Source organism: Procambarus clarkii, chromosome 2, assembly GCF_040958095.1.
Source record: "Procambarus clarkii isolate CNS0578487 chromosome 2, FALCON_Pclarkii_2.0, whole genome shotgun sequence".
Classification (NCBI taxonomy): Eukaryota; Metazoa; Arthropoda; class Malacostraca; order Decapoda; family Cambaridae; genus Procambarus; species Procambarus clarkii.
The window spans coordinates 26,842,801-26,869,203 of NC_091151.1; the positions used below are offsets into that span (position 1 = coordinate 26,842,801).

Below are 26,403 nucleotides of genomic sequence, written 5' to 3' on the forward strand. Positions count from 1 at the left end.
GGTGGGGGTGTAGTGTGGGATAAATTAAGTCACGTTTGGGACCAAACGTCACATGTGAGCCGAGTGGCTACACTGATCTGGAACTAATCACAATGTGTGCATGTATAGAGGATGCTCACCATTTACTAGCGCTATCAAAAGACACACCTGTGTATAATGAACACCTACCGACAGTTGGAGGGTTACCAGTCGACAGTTGAATAATGTCGGCAGTGAAACACTGTTCAGCTGTGTATATTGAACACCTGCCGACAGTTCTAGGGTTACACGTAGTGTTAGGGGTGCGATGGCAGACAGACAGACGATAGATAGAGAGGGACACTATGCACCACCACATACTGCCAAACGCCACAATACCACAACCACACACTACCACATCACCACTACCACCAACACAATACACCACCACACACTACCACTTAACAATAACACTGCTGCACTACACCACACTATCACCTCAAACGAACACTACAACACTACACACCACCATCACACACTACCACACTATACCACACTGCACTATACCACAACCACACACTACCACATCACCACCCCCCCCCCACACACTACCACTACCCCACTATACCATACTACCACAACACACTTCCACATTATACAACACAACCACGACACACTACCACATCACTCCACCACTACTACTACCGCCACCACACACTGTCACACATACACACAAACTGGTGGAATGGTCTAGAAATTGGCTACTAAAGTTCAATTCAGGAAAGTGTAAAGTAATGAAATCAAGCGAAGGGGACAGAAGGTTGAATACAATGTACGATCTGGGAGGTGATATCCTGCAATAGTCAAATAGAGAGAAAGATATGGGGGTTGATATCACACAGAACCTGTCCCCAGAGGCCCACATCAAAAGGATATCATCAGCGGCATATGCTAGACTGGCCAACATAAGAACTGCCTTTAGAAACTTGTGTAAGGAATCGTGGAGGACCTTGTATACCACTTATGTACGACCAATCCTGGAGTATGCAGCTCCAGCCTGGAGTCCATACCTAGTTAATTAAACACTAGGCGAAGTTAGAGAAGAACTGAGAGGTATAAGTTATGAGGAAAGGCTAAAGGAGCAGAACCTCACTTCCTTGGAAAACAGAAGAGCAAGGGGAGACATGATAACCACCTACAAAATTTTCAAGACAATTGATATTTGGACAAAGACAAACTCTTTAGCACGGATGGAACACGAACAAGAGGACACAGGTGGAAACTTAGTACACAGATGAGCAACAGAGACATTAGAAAGAATTTTTTCAGTGTCAGGGTAATTGACAAATGGAATGCATTAAGTAGTGATGTGGTGGAGGCTGACTCCATACACAGTTTCAAATGTAGATATGACAGAGCCCAGTAGGTTCAGGAATCTGTTTACCAGTTCATTGACAGTTAAGAGGCGGGACCAAAGAGCCAGAGCCCAACCCCCGCAACCACAACTTGGTAAGTACAACTAGGTGAGTACACTACCACACTGTACCACATACCACTACCACCACCACACATTACCACACTATACAATACAACCACCACACACTACACCTTCACTATCACTACACACTACCACCACCACCACACACTACACCTTCACTATCACTACACACTACCACCACCACCACACACACTACCACACCAGCACCCTACACCACCACCACATCACACCACACCACTACCAAACACTACCATACTATACCACACCACCACCTAACACTACCACCACACATTACCACCAACACAAACTGCCACATACACTTCCACACTATATTACACATCACTACCACCACCACACTATTCTTCACCATCACCTTACACTGCCACTACCACCAACTCCACAAACAATACTACACACTACCACACCACCACCTTACACCACTACCACATCATCACCACACACTATACCACACCACCACCACACACTAACAAACTATACCACACTAACACCACATACCACTACCACTATCACACTACACCAAACAACTAACACACACTACCACTACCACACTGCACCACATGACGACCACACAGTGACTACATAACAGGTACCATAACAATTTGAGGACAAAAATTATTGTAATAGTCATATATATAACACCAACCAAACGACAGAAGACCCAAACAGGAATATGGCAAGAAACTTTCTAAGCCAACACATCAAGGGACCAACAAGAATGAGAGGAGAGGTTGAACCAGTTATGCTTGATCTGATATTTACCCTAAATGAGTCGGATATAAGGGAAGTTAAGGTCGAAGCCCCCTTGGAAATGAGTGTCGCAGTGTATTGATCTTTGAGTACCTGGTAGAGCTAGGAATTATCTCCCCTAAAAAAGGAACTTGGAAACAAAGGGCTAGCGAACCGAATGGGAAATTATGAGATGAAAAAATTCCTAAGGGACACAGGGACCATGGGACACAGAACTCAAAATTAAGTCCATACAAGACATGATGGACTATGTCACCCAAAAGTGTCAGGAGGCAGTAAACAGATTCATCACAGCCCAGTAGGAAAAAGCAAAAGTAGAATCCGTGGTTTAATAGGGCATATATGAAAGCAAAGGAACTGAACAAGAGGACGCTGAAGAACTTCCGAAATAACAGAACACCAGAAAGCAGAGAAAGATACCAGAGAACCAGGAACGAGTATGTTAGTGTGAGAAGAGAAGCTGAGAAAAAGTATGAAAATGAAATAGCTAATAAAGCCAAGACCGAACTAAAGCTACTCCACAGTCACATCAGGAGGAAAACAACAGTGAAGGAACAGGTGATGAAACTTAGAACGGGTGAGGAGACATGTACACAGAGAATGACAAAAAGATTTGTGAAGAACTCAACAAGAGGTGCCAGGAAGTCTTCATAATAGAACAAGGAGAGATCACTGCACTAGGAGAGGTGGCAGTAAACCAGGCGGCCTTTTAATTAAGGGTTCCAAATTACAAGAGATGAAATCAAGAGGCAGCTGTTGGATCTGGACGTGAGAAAGGCTGTTGGCCCGGATGGAATCTCACCATGGGTATTGAAAGAGTGTACAGGAGCACTTGCTTGCCACTCTCCATAGTGTATAGTAGGTCACTGGAGAGGGGAGACCTACCAGAAATATGGAAGAAGGCTAATGTAGTACCAATATACAAAAAGGGTGACAGACATGAGGCACTGAACTACAGGCCAGTGTCCTTAACTTGTATACCATGCAAGGTGATGGAGAAGATCGTGTGAAAAACCTAGTAACTCATCTGGAGAGAAGAGACTTCGTGACAACCCATCAACATGGGTTCAGGGACGGTAAATCTTGCCTTTCAGGCTTAATAGAATTCTATGTTCAGGTAATAAAAAATTAACAAGAAAGAGAAGGATGGGCAGACTGCATTTTTTTGGACTGTTGGAAAGCCTTGGACACAGTACCCCATAAAAGGCTGATGCATAAGCTGGAGCAACACGCAGGAGTAACTGGTAGGGTGCTCCAGTGGATATAGGAGTACCTAAGCAATAGGAAATAAAGAGTTACAGTGAGGGGTGAGACCTCAGACTGGCGTGAAGTCACCAGTGGAGTCCCACAGGGCTCTGTACTTGGACCTATCCTGTTTCTGATATACGTAAATGATCTCCCAGAGGGGGATAGACTAATTCCTCTCAATGCTTGCTGACGACACCGAAATTATGAGAAGGATTAAAACAGAGGAGGACAGCTTGAGCCTTCAAGAAGACCTGGGCAAGCTGCAGGAATGTCGAACAAATTGTTGTTAGAGTTTAACCCAAACAAATGTAATGTAATGAAGATAGGTGTAGGGAGCAGGAGACCTGATACATGGAATCATTTGGGAGATGAAATACTTCAAGAGTCAGAGGGAGAGAAAGACCTGGGGGTTGATATCACGCCAGACCTCTCCCCTGCAGCAAATATCAAGAGGATAACATCAGCGGCATATGCCAGGTTGGCTAACATAAGAACGGCCTTTAGAAACTTGTGTAAGGAATCTTTCAGAACTTTGTATACCAAATATGTCAGATCAATCCTAGAGTATGCGGCTCCAGCATGGAGTCCATATCTAGTCAAGCATAAGACTAAACTGGAAAAGGTTCAAAGGTTTGCCCCAGACTAGCACCCGAACTGAAGGGTATGAGCTACGAGGAGAGGCTACGGGAATTAGACCTCGCGTCACTGGGAGACAGAAGAGTTAGTGGTTGACATGATCACCACGTACAAGATTCTAAGAGGAATTGATAGGGTAGATAAACATAGACTACTTAACACATGGGACACAAGTACTAGGGAACACAGGCGGAAGCTGATTGACCAAATGAGCCATACAGATGTTAGAAAGAATTTTTTCAGTGTCAGAGTAGTAGACAAATGGAATGCATTAGGAAGTGATGTGGTGGAGGATGACTCCATACACAGATTCAAGTGTAGATATGATAAATCCCAGTAACCTCAAGAACCTGTACATTAGTTGATTAACAGTTGAGAGGCGGGACTAAAAAGCCAGAGCTCACCCCCCGCAAGCACAACTAGGTATGTACACACTTTCACATCACACCACCACCACCACACACTACCACTACTACCACCCACTCCCACACACACTACCACTACTACCACCCACTCCCACACACAATACCACACCACCATTACCAAATCATCACCACACTATACCACACCACAACCACCACACTACACCATACCACCACCACCACACACTACCTCACTGTACCACACCACCACCACCACACACTACCTCACTGTACCACACCACCACCACCACACACTACCTCACTATACCACACCACCACCACCACACTACACGACACCACAACACAATACACCAAAGTGATCTACATAAATTCCACATAGTTTGGTAACCTAAACTGAACTGCATAATGTAAATGGGAATCCTTAAGAGCCCCATTTACATTATTGACAATGTATTATAGACAGAACACTTTGGCGCTTCCAAGCACTTTGCTTCAAGAATGTAACCCTTATATGTGTTTACTATTGAGACATGGCGACGGCTGAAGGTGCGCACAGCGTCTCTCCTACAAACATTCACGATATCCGTGAGGGTTTTAAGAAACCACTATTACAAGCCATACATTTAGATAAGATGGTCACCCGGTTTAAGAGGAGGATCCAGAGGGAGTTTTTCTTAGTAAGACTTGGGGCTGTAATTTGGTATACCACGTTTTTATTTTTTTGGGAGAGGGTTGTGTTGTTTATTGGTGCTGCTCTTGAGTATTAAATCAACAGTTCTTTCTGTATAGTAGTAAATAAGGAAGTCCAATCTTTGGACTCAGGCTGTTGGTTTTACTTCATTTAAAATTATACTTTTTGGTTATCCTTTTTTCTATTTTATATTGTGAACTCACAGTGGATTCCTATAGAGTTTTATGAGATGGTTTGTTTGCTTTTGTGGTTGCTGTTCTCTGTTATATAAGATTCCTGTATATCATCTGATATAGGTGTTGACTTCTCTATTTGTATACCCATTGTTTATTTATAAATGAAGACTTCTTTCCAATTTTATATGTATATAATACCAGTCAGAACAATATGTAAGAGTTCTGCATATAAGTAAGGTTATCACACAAGTCTTATATCTGTCTGGCATTTGGATTGACCATTCATGCACATAACAATGTTTGTGAGTTTAACTAATATAAACTTCTGTGGTGAAAGTGTTGTCTGAAAGTAAATCCATTATTCGTATAAATTCCTTGAGATCTTTCACACACATATGAATGTTTCTGTGAGAGTCGACACTCTCATAGTACACATTTATTGCTTGCATAAGTGCTTGCAACACACCGCTTCGTTTGTTGATATCGAAAGTTGGATGTCATTAGATTCCTTCTAACATGAGGAGTCCAAAAAGGTCATCAGTTCTGACCTGGGACATCGGGCATCTCTTGAAATGGAGTCGCAACAGCCACCAGGTTAAGCCTAGCAGTTCTAACAACCACACTGAGCCCAGTGATTCCGGACTGCTATCACTAAGATGATAGCCTTCTCGGTCCCATTGTATATACCTTGTAAATATTGCACATAATTTGTTTTATCTTGTTATCTAATTACAAGATTCACTGTGGTTGTTAAGTCATAACTCTTGTTCCAATTATGCAGATAATTGTACTTTATTATTTTTGAAGCATATGCCATTGACACAAAATGTTGATAATTTTGTTTAGACAATACTAGAGTTGTATTGATCATACCTAATGCTTAAGACATGCTCATGTTCTTCATGCTCTTGATCCATTTGATGCATTGTTACCATGATTTTTCACTGAGTCAATTATGATCTCATTTTTGTGCTCATACTATTGGAAATAACCAACAGTTTTATACATCTTTGTATGTTATGCAACCTTTGTATTAACCACAAATAGTTATTAAAATTACTAACTTGTAGATTTGATCATTATCATGATTTATTTAAACATATTGCCAGATTCTTCCTAGTCAGAGTGACGATGTGAGGAACGACAGGCAGTAACATGAATTCTCTCCACATTTAGTTGGATTTATAATAGAGTCCAGTTTATCATTTCCTTTACTAAAAATAGTTACTTACTAATAAGTTTAATTTCGTAGTATACTACTACTCACTGGAACTCCCTTATTTAGTTGATATTAAACATTCTAGAGGAAATTACTTTAATGTAAATGATTTTACCTTAATTTCCTCGATTAGTTGCACAACTTTAATAAGCCACTTTATGTTACGAGAAATTCTATTTTATCACAGAAGAATTCAATGTGATATTAATACTCGTCACTACCTCTTCCTTCCTTAGTCAATTGCGATATATACATATACATTTACGCTCGAGATGTCTATTAAGAGCCGCGCATGCGCAATAAGGAAGAGGAGAAAGACGGGAGAGCGTCAGTAGACACGAGAGAACGAGAGAGCACGGCGCGGACGCCATTGTCAGCGTGTAGCAGAGCTACGTTTTGATCCTACTTATTTTCCTCCCACGACCAGTAGAGTGGTGCAACGTTATCGGGCACAATAGCCATGTTCCAGACTAGCATATGAGGAATTCCAAAGTCAAGGCCTTTCAAGCAGCAGCTGGAGGACGAAGAATTGCTCAAGTCTCAACAACAACGGACACGTGGCTCGGCAGCTAGGTTTACTTTTTTGTTATTATATGGCTACAATTAACATTTAGGCAAGTTGTCGTTAGGCCGTAGAACAAATAATACAATCCCTACCAAGGCGACGCCAAACGAGGTGCTAGGCTTCCCCACCGTTCCATGCAACAATTTGCCCCATGCAACACGTCGTCGGTGGAGCGTAGCAACTGATTACACCTCACTAGATTTACAGGTAAGCTGTCCCTTTTTTATCTGTAGCAATAAATCTGTAGTTACAGTAGTGATCTCTCAAAGAGATCAACTACACTAACCCATTGATTTACTGATGCTGTTCAACATTTCAGTAGTATATTGAGGAGCATTTACCTCCAATTAATATTATATAATCAACCTTATTTAATTTCATATTTTATTTACTCTGGTGAAGAACCAGCACCACAATAATGCTAGGAATGTGTTAATCTTTTAGTATGTAATTCCCCAATTTTGTGTAAGTTAATTTGACTCCATTTATATAAGAAATACAGTTTTACTAAGATCCATAGGACACTAGTTCTAGGGATCAGTTTTTCCATTGCTTTATTTTGTTTTCCACGTTTTCTCAAAAAGTGGTGGTCCTTCATAGCTATCGAAGCATATATTTAATTATTAGTTATTGGAGTCAGGTTTTCCCCCACACATACCAAGAGGTGTTAGTATTATAGAGACCTGATCAAATTTTTAATGTTTATTCTGAAACTGTGCATGTAAGCCATTATTTTTGCCACCAAGGGTCCTTCATTCTCATTGTAACTAGCGAACCAGAGATTGTTGACAATGGGCGTCGACTTGGTAGCGTGTACAATCGGTGTTAGCTTTAAATTCTATGTCGGTTGGTGAGTAGCCAATCCGCTGGCCAGTGAGCCTCATGACGTCATTTCTCAGAGCAGGCAGTAGCCGCCTCCCTAGTAAGCGAGTCAGTATCTCACAGACCTAGCTAGAGGCAGGGCCCCTTGGACCTTGGTGTGCTCGATATTCATTCTACCACAACTAATAAAGCTAAGAAGTACTATGTGTGTGTTACTCTGAGACCCTAAGCAAGATTTACACAAAAGCACGCAATACTAGAGAGTAAGGGGTCGCAATATGTGAATCAGTCTCTGTGAGTGTTTGTGTGAGTGTGTGTACTCACCAAATTGTGTTTTCGGGGGTTGAGCTCTGGCTTTTTGGTCCCACCTCTCAACTGTCAATCAACTGATGTACAGATTCCTGAGCCTACTGGGCTCTATCATATCTACATATGAAACTGTGTATGGAGTCAGCCTCCACCACATCACTGCCTAATGCATTCCATCTGTTAACTACTCTGACACTGAAAAAGTTCTTTCTAACGTCTCTGTGGCTCATGTGGGTACTCAATTTCCACCTGTGTTCCCTTATTTGCGTACCACACATGATAAAAAGTTTATCATTATCTACCCTGTCAATTCCTCTGAGAATTTTGTAGGTAGTGATCATGTCTCCCTTTACTCTTCTGTATTCAAGTGTCGTGAGGTGCATTTCCCGCAGCCTTTCTTCGTAACTCATGCCTCTTAGTTCTGGGACTAACCTAGTGGCATATCTCTGAACTTTTTCAAGCTTCACCTTGTGTTTGACATGGTACGGGCTCCATGCTGGGACCGCATACTCCAGGATTAGTGTTACATATGTTGTATACAAGGTTCTGAAGGATTCCTTACACAGGTTCCTGAAGGCAGTTCTGATGTTAGCCAGCGTCACATATGCCACAGAAGTTATTCTTTTGATGTGAGTTGTTGCTGTGGGACCCCACTGGTTACTTCTCGCCAACCTGAGACCTCACCCTTCACAGTGACTCGCTGCCTTTTGTTACTTTACTCCAGATGTTCCACTAGCTTTTTTCACACAATTTGTTTCCATTAGCTTACATGGTATGCAAGTCAGGGGACATTGGCCTGTAGTTCAGTGCCTCCTGTCTATCCCCTTTCTTGTATATCGGGACTATGTTTGCCGCCTTCCAAATTTTTGGCAGTTTACCTGTTACCAGTGATTTGTTATACACCATGGAGAGTGGCAGGCACAGTGCTTATGTTTCTTCCTTTGTGTGAGTGGGAGTGTGTAAGTGAGTGCGATTGAGTGGGAGTGTGGGAGTGTGATTGAGTGTGAGTGTGTGAGTGAGTGTAATTGAGTGTGAGTGTGTGAGTGAGTGTGTGTGTGTGTGTGTGTGTGTGTGGAAGTGTGCGAGTGTGTGAGGGAGTGTGCTAGAAGATGAGGGGGCGTCAGGGGGCAATTGTGTAGGAGGGTAATGTTGGCAGGACGGTGGGGGGACTGGTTAGGAGTGGTGGGTGGTAGGTGTGTTTGTGTGTGTGTGTGTGTGTGTGTGTGTGTGTGTGTGTGTGTGTGTACTCACCTAGTTGTGCTTGCGGGGGTTGAGCTCTGGCTCTTTGGTCCCGCCTCTCAACTGTCAATCAACAGGTGTACAGGTTCCTGAGCCTATTGGGCTCTATCATATCTACACTTGAAACTGTGTATGGAGTCAGCCTCCACCACATCACTTCCTAATGCATTCCATTTGTCAACCACTCTGACACTAAAAAAGTTCTTTCTAATATCTCTGTGGCTCATTTGGGCACTCAGCTTCCACCTGTGTCCCCTAGTGCGTGTGCCCCTTGTGTTAAACAGCCTGTCTTTATCAACCCTGTCAATTCCCTTGAGGATCTTGAATGTGGTGATCATGGTCCCCCCTAACTCTTCTGTCTTCCAACGAAGTGAGGTTTAATTCCCGTAGTCTCTTCTCGTAGCTCATACCTCTCAGCTCGGGTACTAGTCTGGTGGCAAACCTTTGAACCTTTTCCATTTTAGTCTTATGCTTGACTAGATATGGACTCCATGCTGGTGCCGCATACTCCAGGATTGGTCTGACATATGTGGTATATAATGTTCTGAAAGATTCCTTACACAAGTTTCTAAAGGCCGTTCTTATGTTAGCCAACCTGGCATATGCTGCTGCTGTTATCCTCTTGATATGAGCATCAGGGGACAGGTCTGGCGTGATATCAACCCCCAGGTCTTTCTCTCTCTCGGACTCTTGAAGTATTTCATCTCCCAAGTGATACCTTGTATCTGGTCTCCTGCTTCCTACCCCTATCTTCATTACATTACATTTGTTTGGATTAAACTCTAACAGCCATTTGTTCGACCATTCCTGCAGCTTGTCCAGGTCTTCTTGAAGCCTCAAGCTGTCTTCCTCTGTCTTAATCCTTCTCATAATTTTGGCGTCGTCAGCAAACATTGAGAGGAATGAGTCTATACCCTCTGGGAGATCATTTACGTATATCAGAAACAGGATAGGTCCAAGTACAGAGCCCTGTGGGACTCCACTGGTGACTTCACGCCAGTCTGAGGTCTCACCTCTCACTGTAACTCTCTGCTTCCTATTGTTTAGGTACTCCCTTATCCATTAGAGCGCCCTACCAGTTACTCCTGCCTGTTTCTCTAGCTTATGCATCAACCTTTTATGGGATACTGTGTCAAAGGCTTTCCGGCAGTCCAAAAAAATGGAGTCCGCCCACCCTTCTCTTTCTTGTTTAATCTTTGTCACCTGATCGTAGAATTCTATCAATCCTGTAAGGTAAGATTTACCCTCCCTGAACCCATGTTGATGGGTTGTCACGAAGTCTCTTCTCTCCAGATGTGTTACTAGGTTTTTTCTCACAATCTTCTCCATCACCTTGCATGGTATACAAGTTAAGGACACTGGCCTGTAGTTCAGTGCCTCTTGTTTGTCACCCTTTTTGTATATTGGTACTACATTAGCAGTCTTCCATATTTCTGGTAGGTCCCCCGTTTCCAGTGACTTACTATACACTATGGTGAGCGGTAGGCAAAATGCTCCTGCACACTCTTTCAATACCCATGGCGAGATTCCATCCGGCCCAACAGCTTTTCTCACATCCAGCTCCAATAGGTGCTTCTTGACCTCATCTCTTGTAATTTCGAACCTATCCCAGGTCACCTGGTTTGCTGCCACCTCTTCTAGCGCCGCGACATCTCCCTGTTCTATTGTAAAGACCTCCTGGAACTTTTTGTTGAGTTCTTCACACACCTCTTTGTCATTCTCTGTGTACCTGTCCTCGCCCACCCTAAGTTTCATCACCTGTTCCGTCACTGTTGTCTTCCTCCTGATGTGACTGTGTAGTAGCTTGGGTTCGGTCTTGGCTTTATTAGCTATATCATTTTCATACCTTTTCTCAGCTGCTCTTCTCACACTGACATACTCGTTCCTGGTTCTCTGGTATCTCTCTCTACTTTCTGGTGTTCTGTTATTACGGAAGTTCCTCCATGCCCTTTTGTTCTGCTCCTTTGCTTTCATACATTCCTTATTAAACCACGGATTCTTCCTTTGCTTCTCTGTTTTTTCCTGTCGGGCTGGGACAAACCTGCTTACAGCCTCCTGACATTTTTGGGTGACATAGTCCATCATGTCTTGTACGGACTTGGTTCCGAGTTCTGTGTCCCAATGTATATCCCATAGGAATTTATTCATTTCCTCATAGTTTCCCTTTCGGTACGCCAGCCCTTTGGTTCCCAGTTCTTTTTTGGGGGTGATAATTCCCAGCTCAACCAGGTACTCAAAGCTCAATACACTATGATCACTCATTCCCAAGGGGGCTTCCAACTTAACTTCCCTTATATCCGACTCATTTAGGGTAAATATCAGATCAAGCAAGGCTGGTTCATCCCCTCCTCTCATTCTTGTCGGTCCCTTGACGTGTTGACTTAGAAAGTTTCTTGTTGCCACATCCAGCAGCTTAGCTCTCCATGTGTCTGGGCCTCCATGTGGGTCTCTGTTCCCCCAATCTATCTTCCCATGGTTGAAGTCTCCCATGATTAGAAGTCTGGATCCGTTCCTGCTTGCCACAGAAGCTGCTCTCTCTATTATATTGATGGTGGCCAAGTTGTTTCTATCATATTCCTGTCTGGGTCTTCTGTCATTTGGTGGGGGATTATATATGACTACTATTATAATTTTCTGTCCTCCAGTTGCTATGGTGCCTGAAATGTAGTCACTGAAACCTTCACAGTTCTGAATTACCATCTCTTCGAAACTCCAACCTTCTCTTAGTAGCAGAGCTACACCACCTCCTCCTCTCCCTTCTCTCTCTTTCCTCACTACATAGTAGCCCTGTGGAAACACTGCGTTTGTTATGATTTTCGTTAACTTTGTTTCTGTGAGTGCTATTATGTCTGGGTTTTCTTCTAGTGCCCATTCTCCAAGTTCACTTGTTTTATTTGAAATCCCATCTATGTTAGTGTACATCGCCTTGAAGCTCACTTTCGTCTGTTCATTTTCATGTCCCTTTCTTGGCAAGCATTCTGCTGGTGTGGGAAGCTGTTCCGTAGGTGAGAGGATCTGTGAGGTGGTTTGCAGGGTCTCAGAGGATTTTGGAGTGGGGGGTGGGGGTTTAAGGGAAGGGGGGACAGGTAGGGTGTGGGTTAAGGAGGTAGGGGGGACATGAAGGATACGCAGTGAGGGGGAGGAGGGATAGGGAGGGTATGGGATGAAGGGGGAGGGGGGACAGGGGGAAAAAGGTGGGAGGGGGGACATGATGGGAATGGGGAAGGGGTGTCAGGGTCAGAATGGGGTGAGGTGGGAGGGAGGGTTGGGTGTGTGTGTGTGTTTATTGTGAGAGTGGTGGTATAGTGGGGGTCGAGGTAACCGGTGGAGTGATGACGTGGGAGAAAGGGAGGGAGTGAGGGAGAGCGAGGGAGTGATGGAGAGAGGGAGAGTGGTGGATAGATAGGGGGGAGACGGATGAATAGGGGGTGGATGGATGGAGGGAGAGAAGATGAGAGCAAGGGAGATGGGAGAGAGGGAGATGGGGTGCTGTGCTAGTTGAGGGATGGGGAGGGTGTGTAGGGCAGCTCAGAGGGGGGAGGGTGTGGGCCCTTTGAGTAGTACTCTGTGCGTGTATTGTTGGAGGTGCTATGGTGAGAGGGAGGGCTGGGGTGAGAGAAGATGGGGGGGTTATCCAGTGGAGGACATAATTTTTTTCACATGTAGGTGCCACCAAACTAGTACACAAATGAGGCATATATTGTCTCTTCAGGTTCTTTTCCGTTTGTTAACTTATATCCAAGATTAACTATTATATTGCAATAACACTGTATACCGTATGATTGACTTATTGAGACAACTTACCACCAAGTCAACATCCCACAGTACAATTAGATGTTAGAAGCACTGTTGATGTCTTTTTATGTCCCCCGTAGGACTGTTGATTTCCACACCACTGCCAAGCGTAGGTCACTCCAACTTCTCGCTATATATATCCAGTAATCAACTTCTTGTTCCCCTTAGCACCGGTATAGCTCTAATGCTACACGTTTACACCATCTTCTTCACTAATCTATTCACTATTTGCTTTGATCTTCACTATCACATCTAGTTATCTACACTCTGACCAAGCAGTTGCGGCAATGTGCCTGTCTTGGCACTGATGTCGTATCCCTGATCATGACAAATTTGCACTATCAAACACAATTCATAAAATTGTTATTTTCTAATCAATGTGTTACTTTTCGTAATATCACTACGCAACAATTATTCTTTGTATCCCTTTGATGTCCCAAATTATGAAGACTTTTTCGACGAGCGCGGCGCAAGTGTTCACCCTCATGTGTGTGTCCTGGATGTGGGTGGGAGATTTGTGTGTCCTGGATGTGGGAGGGAGATGTGTGTGTGTGAGCTGGTGGTTAGAGGGAGGTGGGTGTGTGTGATGGTTGTGGGAAGGTGTGTGTGTGTGTGTGTGTGTGCTGGTGGTGGGAGGGAGGTACTCACCTAATTGTGCTTGCGGGGGTTGAGCTTTGGCTCTTTGGTCCCGCCTCTCAACTGTCAATCAACTGGTGTACAGATTCCTGAGCCTACTGGGCTTTATCATATCTACATTTGAAACTGTGTATGGAGTCAGCCTCCACCACATCACTTCCTAGTGCATTCCATTTATTAACTACTCTGACACTGAAAAAAATTCTTTCTAACGTCTCTGTGGCTCATCTGGGTACTAAGTTTCCACCTGTGTCCCCTTGTTCGTGTCCCACCCGTGCTGAAGAGTTTGTCTTTGTCCACCCTGTCAATTCCCCTGAGAATTTTGTAGGTGGTTATCATGTCTCCCCTTACTCTTCTGTTTTCCAGGGATGTGAGGTTCAGCTCCTTTAGCCTTTCCTCGTAGCTCAATCCTCTCAGTTCCGGGACGAGCCTGGTGGCATACCGCTGAATCTTCTCTAACTTTGTCTTGTGTTTAACTAGGTATGGACTCCAGGCTGGAGCTGCATACTCCAGGATTGGTCTTACATAAGTGGTATACAGGGTTCTGAAAGATTCCTTACACAAGTTTCTGAAGGCAGTTCTTATGTTGGCCAGTCTAGCATATGCCGCTGATGATATTCTTTTGATAAGGGCCTCTAAGGACAGGTTCGGTGTGATATCAACCCCCAGATCCTTCTCTCTATTTGACTCTTGCAGGATTTCCCCTCCCAGATGATACCTTGTGTTCAGTCTCCTGCTCCCTTCACCTAATTTCATCACCTTACACTTTCCCGAGTTGAACTTTAGCAGCCATTTTCTAGACCATTCCTCCAGTTTATCCAGGTCATCCTGTAGTCTCTGTCTTTCTTCATCCATCTTGATTCTTCTCATAATTTTTGCATCATCAGCAAACATCGAGAGGAATGAGTCTATACCCTCTGGAAGATCGTTCACATATATTAGAAACAGGATGGGTCCAAGTACTGAGCCCTGTGGGACTCCGCTGGTGACATCTCGCCACTCTGATGTCTCCCCCCTCACCGTTACTCGCTGTTTCCTGTTGCTTAAGTACTCCCTTATCCACTGGAGCACCTTCCCTTTTACTCCTGCCTGTTGCTCCAACTTTTTTAACAGCCTTTTTATGGGTTACTGTGTCAAAGGTTTTCTGGCAATCCAGGAAAATGCAGTCGGCCCACCCTTCCCTTTCCTGCCTAATTTTTGTTGCCTGGTCATAGAATTCTAGTAAACCTGTGAGGCACGATTTACCATCTCTGAACCCACGATGGTGGTGCGTTACAAAGTTATTTCCCTCCAGATGCTCTACGAGCCTTTTCCTCACGATCTTCTCCATCACCTTGCATGGAATACAAGTTAAGGAAACTGGCCTGTAGTTCAGTGCCTCTTGCCTGTCACCCTTTTTGTATATTGGGACCACGTTAGCTGTCTTCCATCTTTCTGGTAAGTCACCTGTTTCCAGTGACCTGTTATACACCATAGAGAGTGGCACACTTAGTGCTTCTGCACCTTCTTTTAGTATCCATGGTGAGATTCTGTCAGGCCCAACAGGCTTTGTCACATCCAGCTCCAGCAGACACCTTTTGACCTCATCACTATTGAGGTCAAATTCCTCCAAGGTTGCTTGGTTTGCCGCCTCCTCATTTAGTGCAGTGGCTTCTCCTTGTTCTATTGTAAAGACCTCCTGGAATCTCTTGTTGAGTTCTTCACACACCTCCTTGTCATTCTCTGTGTATGTGTTCTCCCCTTTTCGCAGCTTCATCACTTGTTCCTTCACTGCTGTTTTCCTCCTGATGTGGCTGTGGAGCAGCTTTGGTTGGATCTTGGCTTTACTCGCGATGTCATTTTCAAACTGTCTCTCTGCTTCCCTCCTCACTCTGAGGTACTCATTTCTGGCCCTCTGGTACCTCTCCCTGCTTTCTTGGTGTTCTGTTATTACTGCAGTTTCTCCATGTTCTTTTACTCAGTTGCTACGCTACCTTGCATTCCTGGTTGAACCATGGGTTTTTCTGTTCTTTTTCGTTTTTCTCCTTTTGGACGGGGATAAACCTGCCTGCAGCTTTCTGACACTACTGGGTGAAAAAATCCATCATGACCTGCACATTCTTGTCTCTAAGTTCTGTTTCCCATGATATTGCCCTGATGAAGTTCCTCATCTCGTCATATTTTCCTCTTCGGTAATTCATTCTTTTTCCCTCCCATCCCATCCTTGGATAGGTTATTCCCTACCTCCACCAAGTACTCAAAGGTCAGTACACTGTGGTCACTCATTCCTATGGGGGCTTCAACTTCGACTTCCTTTATTTCTGACTCATTCAGGGTGAATATCAAGTCGAGTCTAGCTGGTTCATCATTGCCTCTCACTCTTGTGGGTTCCTTGACATGCTGGCTCAGAAAGTTCCTTGTTGCCACTTCCAAGAGTTTAGCTCTCCACGCATCTGCACCACCATGTGGGTCCCCATTCTCCCAGTCTATCTTTCCATGGTTGAAATCGCTCATGATTAAGAGTCTTGAGCAATTCCTGCAGGCAACTGAAGCTGCTCTTTCCATTATATTAATGGTTGCCATGTTGTTCCTATCAAACTCCTGTCTAGGTCTTCTGTCATTTAAGGGAGGGTTGTATATGACTGCCACTATTATCTTAGGTCCACCCATTGTTATAGTTCCTGTTATGTAATCTCTGAATCCGTCACAGTCCGGAATTTCTATCTCATCAAAACTCCAGTCCTTCCTTGTTGTGCTGTGTGTGTGTGTGAGTGTGCTGGTGGTGGGAGGGAGGTGTGTGTGTGTGTGTGCTGGTGGTGGGAGGGAGGTGTGTGTGTGTGTGTGTGTGTGTGCTGGTGGTGGGAGGGAGGTGTGTGAGTGTGTGCTGGTGGTGGGAGGGAGGTGTGTGTGTGTGTGTGTGTGCTGGTGGTGGGAGGGAGGTGTGTGTGTGTGTGTGTGTGTGTGTGTGTGTGTGTGTGTGTGTGTGTGTGTGTATGCTGGTGGTGGGAGGGAGGTGTGTGAGTGTGCTGGTGATGGGAGGGAGGTGTGTGTGTGTGTGCTGGTGGTGGGAGGGAGGTGTGTGTGAGTGTGCTGGTGGTGGGAGGGAGGTGTGTGTGTGTACTGGTGGTGGGAGGGAGGTGTGTGTGTGTGTGCTGGTGGTGGGAGGGAGGTGTGTGTGTGTGTGTGTGCTGGTGGTGGGAGGGAGGTGTGTGTGTGTGTGTGTGTGTGTGCTGGTGGTGGGAGGGAGGTGTGTGAGTGTGCTGGTGGTGGGAGGGAGGTGTGTGTGAGTGTGTGCTGGTGGTGGGAGGGAGGTGTGTGTAAGTGTGCTGGTAGGGAGGTGTGTGTGTGTACTGGTGGTGGGAGGGAGGTGTGTGTGTGTGTGTGCTGGTGGTGGGAGGGGGGTGTGTGTGTGTGCTGGTGGTGGGAGGGAGGTGTGTGTGTGTGCTGGTGGTGGGAGGGAGGTGTGTGTGTGTGTGCTGGTGGTGGGAGGGAGGTGTGTGTGTGCTGGTGGTGGGAGGGAGGTGTGTGTGTGTGTGCTGGTGGTGGGAGGGAGGTGTGTGTGAGTGTGCTGGTGGTGGGAGGGAGGTGTGTGTGTGCTGGTGGTGGGAGGGAGGTGTGTGTGTGTGCTGGTGGTGGGAGGGAGGTGTGTGTGTGCTGGTGGTGGGAGGGAGATGTGTGAGTGTGCTGGTGGTGGGAGGGAGATGTGTGAGTGTGCTGGTGGTGGGAGGGAGATGTGTGAGTGTGCTGGTAGGGAGGTGTGTGTGTGTGCTGGTGGTGGGAGGGAGATGTGTGAGTGTGCTGGTGGTGGGAGGGAGGTGTGTGTGTGCTGGTGGTGGGAGGGAGGTGTGTGTGTGTGCTGGTGGTGGGAGGGAGATGTGTGAGTGTGCTGGTGGTGGGAGGGAGGTGTGTGAGTGTGCTGGTGGTGGGAGGGAGGTGTGTGTGTGCTGGTGGTGGGAGGTGTGTGTGTGTGCTGGTGGTGGGAGGGAGGTGTGTGAGTGTGCTGGTGGTGGGAGGGAGGTGTGTGAGTGTGCTGGTGGTGGGAGGTGTGTGTGTGTGTGTGTGCTGGTGGTGGGAGGGAGGTGTGTGTGTGTGTGCTGGTGGTGGGAGGTGTGTGTGTGGGCTGGTGGTGGGAGGGAGGTGTGTGTGTGTGCTGGTGGTGGGAGGTGTGTGTGTGTGCTGGTGGTGGGAGGGAGGTGTGTGTGTGCTGGTGGTGGGAGGTGTGTGTGTGTGCTGGTGGTGGGAGGGAGGTGTGTGTGTGTGTGTGTGCTGGTGGTTGGAGGTGTGTGTGAGTGCTGGTGGTGGGAGGGAGCTGTGTGTGTGTGTGTGCTGGTGGTGGGAGGGAGGTGTGTGTGTGTGCTGGTGGTGGGAGGTGTGTGTGTGTGCTGGTGGTGGGAGGGAGGTGTGTGTGTGTGTGTGCTGGTGGTGGGAGGGAGGTGTGTGTGTGTGCTGGTGGTGGGAGGGAGGTGTGTGTGTGTGCTGGTGGTGGGAGGTGTGTGTGTGTGCTGGTGGTGGGAGGGAGGTGTGTGTGTGTGCTGGTGGTGGGAGGTGTGTGTGTGTGTGTGTGCTGGTGGTGGGAGGGAGGTGTGTGTGTGTGTGCTGGTGGTGGGAGGTGTGTGTGTGGGCTGGTGGTGGGAGGGAGGTGTGTGTGTGTGCTGGTGGTGGGAGGTGTGTGTGTGTGCTGGTGGTGGGAGGGAGGTGTGTGTGTGCTGGTGGTGGGAGGTGTGTGTGTGTGCTGGTGGTGGGAGGGAGGTGTGTGTGTGTGTGTGTGCTGGTGGTTGGAGGTGTGTGTGAGTGCTGGTGGTGGGAGGGAGCTGTGTGTGTGTGTGTGCTGGTGGTGGGAGGGAGGTGTGTGTGTGTGCTGGTGGTGGGAGGGAGGTGTGTGTGTGTGCTGGTGGTGGGAGGTGTGTGTGTGTGCTGATGGTGGGAGGGAGGTGAGTGTGTGAGTGTGCTGGTACTCACCTAGTTGTGCTTGCGGGGGTTGAGCTCTGGCTCTTTGGTCCCGCCTTGCAACCGGCAATCAACTGGTGTATGGATTCCTGAGCCTACTGGGCTCTATCATATTTACATATGAGACTGTGTATAGAATCTGTCTCCACCACATCACTTCATTCTGTATTCCATTTGTTAACTACTCTGAGACTGAAAAAAAATTTTCAACTGTATCTGTGGCTTATCAGGGTACTCAGTTTGCACCTGTGGCCCCTGTTTGTGTTCCACCCATGCTAAAGTGATTGTCTCTGTCAACTCGGTCAATCCCCCTGAGAATTTTGTAGGTGGTTATCATGTCTCCCATTCCTCTTCTTTCTTCCAGGGATTTGATGTTTAGCTCCCTTTGCCTCTCCTCGTAGCTCATACCTCTCAGTGTCGGGACCAGTCTGCATGGTGGCATACCTCTGAAACTTCTCTAACTTTGTCTTCTGTTTAGTTAACTAGGTATGTACTCCAGGCTGGAGCTGCATACTCCAGGATTGGTCGTACATAAGTGTTATACAAGGTCCTGAACGATTCCTAACACAAGTTTCTAAAGAAAGTTCTTATGTTGGTCAGTCTAGCTTATGCTGCTGATGATATCCTTTTGATGTGGGTCTCTGGGGACAAGATCGGTGTGATATCAACCCCCCAGATCTTTCTCTCTTGATTTGTCTCTTGCAGGATATCTCCTCCCAGATGGTACATTTTGTTTAGACTTCTGTTCTCTTCGCCTAATTTCTTTAGCTTCGTAATAGCCTTTTGTGAGGTACTATGTAAAAGGCTTTCTGAATGTCCAAAAAATGCAGTGAGCCCACCCTTCTCTTTCTTGCCTAATTTGTGTTGCTTGGTCATAGAATTTTATTAGACCTGTGCGCACGAAATACCATCAGTGAACCAATACTGGAGAGGTGTGTTACAAAGCTATTTTCCTCCAGATGCTCTACAAGCCTTTTCCTCACGATCTTCTCCATCACCTTGCATGCTATACAAGTTAGGGAAACTGGCCTATAGTTCAGTACTTTTTTGCCTGTCATCCTTTTTGGATATTGGAATTACATTAGTTGTCTTCCTGCTCTCCGGTAGGTCTCCCGTTTCCAGTGACCTGTTATACACCATAGAGAGTGTGGCACACTTTGTGCCCCTGCACCTTCTCCTACTATCCAAGGTGAGATTCTGTCAGGCCCAACAATCTTTGTCACATTCAGTTCCAACAGATTCTTTATGACCTCATCACTGGTTCTTTACACACCTTCTTGTCATTCTCTGTGTATCTGTTCTCCTTTTTTCTCAGTTTCACCACTTGTTCCTTCACTGCTGTTTTCCTCCTGATGTGGCTGTGGAGCAGCTTTTGTTAGGTCTTAGCTTTACTCGCAATGTCATTTTTATACTGTCTCTCTGCTTCTCTATTCACTCTGAGATACTCATTTCTGGCCCTCTGGTATCTCTCCCTGATCTCTGGTGTTCTGTTGTTCCTTTAATTTCTCCATGTTCTTTTACTTAATTGCTTTACTACTGCACCTTCCAGATTGAACCATGGACTCTTCTGTGGCTTTTTATTTTTCTCTTTTTGGGCCAGGATAAACCTGTCTGCAGCTTCCTGGCACTTCTGGGTGACATAATCCATCATATCCTGTACAGTCTTTTCTCTGAGTTCTGTTTCCCATGGTATTCCCATTTGAAAGTTCCTCATCTCGTCATATTTTCCACTTCGGTAATTTAGTCTTTTCCCTCCAATCCCATCTTCGGATAGGTTATCATTACATATACCAGATACTCAAATGTCAATACACTGTGGTCACTCATTCCTATGGGGGCTTCAGATTTGACTTCCCTTATTTCTGAATCATTCAAGGTGAATATCAGGTCGAGTCTAGCTGGTTCGTCATTCCCTCTCATTCTTGTGGGTTCCTTGATTTGTTGGCCCAGAAAGTTCCTTGTTTTCACTTCCAAGAGTTTAGCTCTCAAGGTATCTTCAACCTCCATGTGGGTCCCCCTTCTCCCAGTCTATCTTTCCATGGTTGAAATCGCCCATGATTAAGAGTATGGATCCATTTCTGCAGGCAACTGAAGCTGCTCTCTCTATTATATTAAGGGGACATATTTCGGAAAAATGAAAACTGGTTCGATTTCAATCAAACTTTTTTGACTAGTTGTATATCAAATTTGGTTCAACTGGCAAAATCTCAGCATCGTAGCGTAAATAGGAAGGGAGCAAAAAAAATATTGAATTATGTGTCAACAAATTTCCAAAATGGTTAAAAATTAACATCAAACAAAAGTGTCAGCTGAAATCATGTCTGTGACTCTAAGCTATAACAATAGCATATAATAAAGTATTTTAATATTTACTTCTATGCCAAAAGAAAAAAAAAAGTTTTTTTTTTTAAGTTTACCTTACAAAACCTATGCCTATCTGTACAGATGCAAATTTTTATGGAAATTAGTTGAAGTCAACTTCAACCACAGGTGGCAGTGTTTGATCTTATTTATTTTCAAGTTACATAAAATTGCATCTCCTCTTTAATTTTTTTTCAATTTACATGAAATTTACACCTTTTATGTAGAGTTGACGTCTCTACAACATGTCTAAAACAATTTATTCCTAAGTTCATTTATTGATTATATAAATATTTGCAAACATGAAATATTTACATGAATTTTTGTGTAACTTTGACTACTTCTATTAGTAAAACTAAATATATTTTGGATAAGCCTTTTAAGTAAAATCCTTTATTATAGGCTGATATGATATATGAGTGTTACAGAAATTATGTAAATTGAATATTGTGGTAGTACTAGGATATTGAAAATGTGCAAAATTCGTTGCAAAAATAACATACCTCCCTTTCTATTTGGGATGCGATACTGAAACTTATAACAGTTGCAGCCCTTCTTATATACAACAGCCCTTCTTATATACAACTAGTAAAAAAAAGTTTGGTTGAAATTTAACAACTTTTAATTTACTGTAATCCGGCCCCTTAATGGTTGCCATGTTGTTTTTGTAAAACTTTTGTCTGGGTCTTCTGTTATTTAATGGAGAGATGTAAATCCTTGACTGCCACTATTATCTTAGGTCCACCCCATTGTCATTGTTTCTGTTCTGTAGTCTCTGATTCCATCACATCTCATCGAAGATCCAGTCCTTCCTTATCAGCAGGGCCGTTCCTCCTCCTCCTCTCCCTTTCCTTCCTTGCAATATAATAGTCCTTTGAAAACACAGCATTTGTTATGACCCCTGACAATTTTGTTTCTGTGAGTCCTATTACATTTGGGTTTTCTTCATGCGCCCTTTCTGCCAGTTCACTTGCTTTATTGGTAATCCCATTGATGTTTGAGTACATTACTTTGAAACTCACTTTCCTATATCCATTTTCTCCCTCCCTCCCCACTAGTGTAGGACGCTGTTCCAAGGGCATTTCTGCTTTGGCAGGCTCATCCTCCTGTGGGGATAGTTACCAGAGTTTCGGGGGTAGGTGGGGATGGGAGGGAGGAGGGGTAGGGGGGAAGGCTTAGAAATTGCCCAGGCCTGCTTGGCACAGAGAGAATTCCTAGGGGTGGAGGGGCAGGGGGTGCTTGAGGTCGGGAGTCAGGGAGTGGTCGGGGTGAGTGCTCGCCCCCCTTTGTGTAGTTAACAAGGGTTTGGAGGGGGTGGAATAGGGGGTGGAGGACTTAGATCTTGCCTGGGCCAGCTTGGGGCAGGAAGAAGACCAAGGGATATGAAGGCCGGGGGTACTCGGGGTAGGGAGGGAGGGTGGATTTGGGTGATATTGTGGGCATTGTGTAGGGGGAAGGAAGGCTCTGTGCTTGGGGTGGGGGGAGGCCTTTTATGGTGTGGTGACTTGGGATGTTGCAGTTCAATATGGGGTTCCCGAATTGCTGGATTGAGGTTCCCCACTCCCCTCTGGGATTGTTGGGTTGAAGGTTGAGGTTCCCTGGCTCCCTTCCTTCAGCCTCTTCCTTTTCCTTGCATCTGCTGTTTGTATTATCTCTTCCCTGGTCATGTCCCTCTGATGGAATACCTTTCTGTATTTCGTTACTTATTTCAATTTGCTCTTTTTTTACTAGGATGTCCTCCTTGATGAACTCGTTTCTGAGTACTAACTGGATCAACCGGTCTTTGTCTTTGTTGTGCTGGCTAATCCGGAAAAACTTTTCTATGTCTATTCAGCCCCATCCATTCCTATCTCTTATAGTATCCCTGACACTGCAACTGGGTCCTTAATCCTTCGTTTTCTCTTGTGGAACAATCTTGTTTCTTAACACATACCACTACTGCAGTTCTTTTTCCTTTCCATTAGCTGGCTCATGCATCTAGCTGCCTCCTATGAGGTTACTGCTTTCATTACAGCTTCCTTGACTGTGGACATAGCATCTGGGCTCTTCAGTATTTCAGCAAAGGGGGCACCCATTGTAGGGTGCCTCTGTGTGTGTGTGTTTGTGTGTGTACTCACCTATTTGTGCTTGTGGAGGTTGAGCTTTGGCTCTTTGGTCCCGCCTCTCAACTGTCAATCAACTGGAGTACAAATTCATGAGCCTACTGGGCTCTATCATATCTACATTTAAAACTGTGTATGGAGTCAGCCTCCACCACATCAATGCCTAATGCATTCCATCCGTTAACTACTCTGACACTAAAAAAGTTCCTTCTAACGTCCCTGTGGCTCATGTGGGTACTCAGTTTCCACCTGTGTCCCCTTGTTCGCGTCCCACCAGTGTTGAATAGTTTATCCTTGTTTACCCGGTCGATTCCCCTGAGTATTTTGTAGGTTGTGATCATGTCTCCTCTTACTCTTCTGTCTTCCAGTGTCGTAAGGTGCATTTCCCGCAGCCTTTCCTCGTAACTCATGCCTCTTAGTTCTGGGACTAGTCTAGTGGCATACCTTTGGACTTTTTCCAGCTTCGTCTTGTGCTTGACAAGGTACGGGCTCCATGCTGGGGCCGCGTACTCCGGGATTGGTCTTACATATGTGGTGTACAAGATTCTGAATGATTCCTTACGCAGATTCATGAATGCTGTTCTGATGTTAGCCAGCCTCGCATATGCCGCAGACGTTATTTTTTTTATGTGGGCTTCAGGAGACAGGTTTGGTGTGATATCAACTCCTAGATCTTTCTCTCTGTCCGTTTCATTAAGTACTTCATCTCCTATTCTGTATCTTGTGTCTGGCCTCCTGTTTCCACTGCCTAGTTTCATTATTTTGCATTTACTTGGGTTGAACTTCAACAGCCATTTGTTGGACCATTCACTCAGTCTGTCTAAGTCATCTTGTAGCCTCTTACTATCATCCTCAGTTTCAATCATCCTCATAATTTTGGCATCATCGGCAAACATTGAGAGAAATGATTCTATACCCTCTGGGAGATCATTTACATATATCAGAAACAGTATAGGTCCAAGGACTGACCCCTGCAGGACTCCACTCGTAACGTCTCGCCAATTGGAGACCTCACCCCTCACACTGACTCGTTGTCTCCTGTTGCTTTGGTACTCCTTTATCCAATGGAGTACCTTCCCTTTCACTCCAGCCTGCATCTACAGCTTTTTCACTAGCCTCTTGTGTGGCACTGTATCAAAGGCTTTCTGACAATCCAAAAATATGCAGTCTGCCCACCCTTCTCTTTCTTGCCTTATTTTTGTTGCCTGGGCATAGAATTCAAGTAATCCTGTGAGGCAGGACCTGCCATCCCTGCAACCATGTTGATGCTGTGTTACAAAGTTCTTTCGCTCCAGATGCTCCACTAGCTTTCTTCGCACACTCTTCTCCATCAGCTTGCATGGTATGCAGGTTAGGGACACCGGCCTGAAATTCAGTGCCTCCTGTGTCTCCTCTTTCTTGTATATCGGGACTACGTTAGCTGCTTTCCAAATTTCTGGAAGTTCCCCTGTTGCCAGTGATTTGTTATACACTATGGAGAGTGGTAGGCACAGTTCTTCTGCTCCTTCCTTTAGTATCCAAGGGGAGATTCCATCTGGGCCTATAGCCTTTGTCACATCCAACTCGAGTAAACACTTCCTTTCTTCCCCGCTGGTAATCTCAAACTCTTCCAGTGGTTCCTGGTTAGTTATTCCCTCTCTTATCTCTGGAATTTCTCCTTGCTCTAAGGTGAAGACCTCCTGGAATTTCTTATTCTGTTCCTCACACACTTCCTTGTCATTTGTAGTGAATCCTTCTGCTCCTATTCTTAATTTCATTACCTGTTCCTTTACTGTTGTTTTTCTCCTGATGTTGCTATGCAGCCATTTATTCTGAGTCTTTGCCTTGCTTGCGATGTCGTATTGTCTTTCTGCCTCTCTTCTCATCCTGACATATTCATTTCTTGCATTCTGGTATCTTTCTCTGCTCTCCAGTGTCCTGTTATTCCTATAGTTTCTCCATGCTCTTTTACTTTGCTGCTTAGCTAGCCTACATCTCTGATTAAACCATGGGTTTTTCATCTTCGTTTCACTGTTTTCCTTATGGACTGGGACAAACTTGTTTGCTGCGTCCTTGCACTTCTCCGTGATGTAGTCCATCATATCTTGGACCGTCTTTCCCCTGAGCTCTGTTTCCTGGTCTATTTCTGTTAGGAATTTTCTTATCTCCTCATAGTTTCCCTTTCGGTATGCTAACTTTTTGGTTTTGGTATCCCTCCTCGAGTTCAATAACCCTTCTTCAGTCAGGTACTCAAACACCAGTACACTGTGGTCGCTCATTCCTACTGGGGCCTCAAAACCGATTTCTCTTATGTTGGAGTCGTTCAGAGTGAAGACCAGGTCGAGTCTCGCTGGTTCGTCATTTCCTCTCATCCTTGTAGGTTCTCTGACATGCTGAGTTAAAAACATTCTAGTCACCACCTCCAGTAGTTTGGCTCTCCACGTATCCTCGCCTCCATGCGGTTCCTTGTTCTCCCAGTCAATCCTTCTGTGATTAAAGTCCCCCCATGATGAGCAGGTGGGATCTATTTCTACAGGCAGCAGAGGCTGCCCTCTCAATTATAGTGTTAACTTCCATGTTGTTGTTTTCGTACTCTTGACTGGGTCTTCTGTCATTTGGTGGAGGGTTGTATATTACTGCTACTACTATCCTTGGTCCTCCCATTGTCATGGTGCCTGCTATGCAGTCTCTGAACCCGTCACAGCCTGGGATAGCCATCTCCTTAAAGCTCCATTCCTTTCTCATGAGTTGGGCCACTCCGCCTCCTCCCATACCTTCCCTCTCTTTCCTTATTACTATGTACTCCTGAGGAAACACGGCATTCGTTATGATTCCAGAGAGTTGAGAGGGGGAGGGTTGGGGGGGAAGAGAGTGAGAGGGGGAGGATTGGGGGGTGAGAGGGGGAGGGTTGGGGGAGCATGGGGGGAGAAGAGGCTTTGGGGTGTGGCGGGCCATAAAAGGGGGGAGGGCTTGGGTGGGTGGGGAGAAAAGAAAGGCTGAGGTAGGTGAGGAAGAGGGGAGGGTTTAGGGGAGTGGTGGAGAGGGGAAGACTTAGGTGGGGTGGGGGAGAGTGGGGGGCTGTGGGGGGTTTA

The 26,403-nt window shown here is 45.4% G+C and overlaps 1 protein-coding gene across 1 annotated transcript in view; it reads left to right on the forward strand.

Annotated features, from left to right (window-relative positions):
* The first annotated feature begins 6,939 nt into the window (after positions 1 to 6,939).
* Positions 6,940 to 26,403, forward strand: part of LOC123762450 (uncharacterized) — a 234,445-nt gene continuing 214,981 nt past the window's right edge. The window contains exon 1 of the mRNA XM_069326780.1: positions 6,940 to 7,349. The gene's annotated coding sequence lies outside the window, so the exon portion shown is untranslated. The remainder of the gene's footprint in view (positions 7,350 to 26,403) is intronic.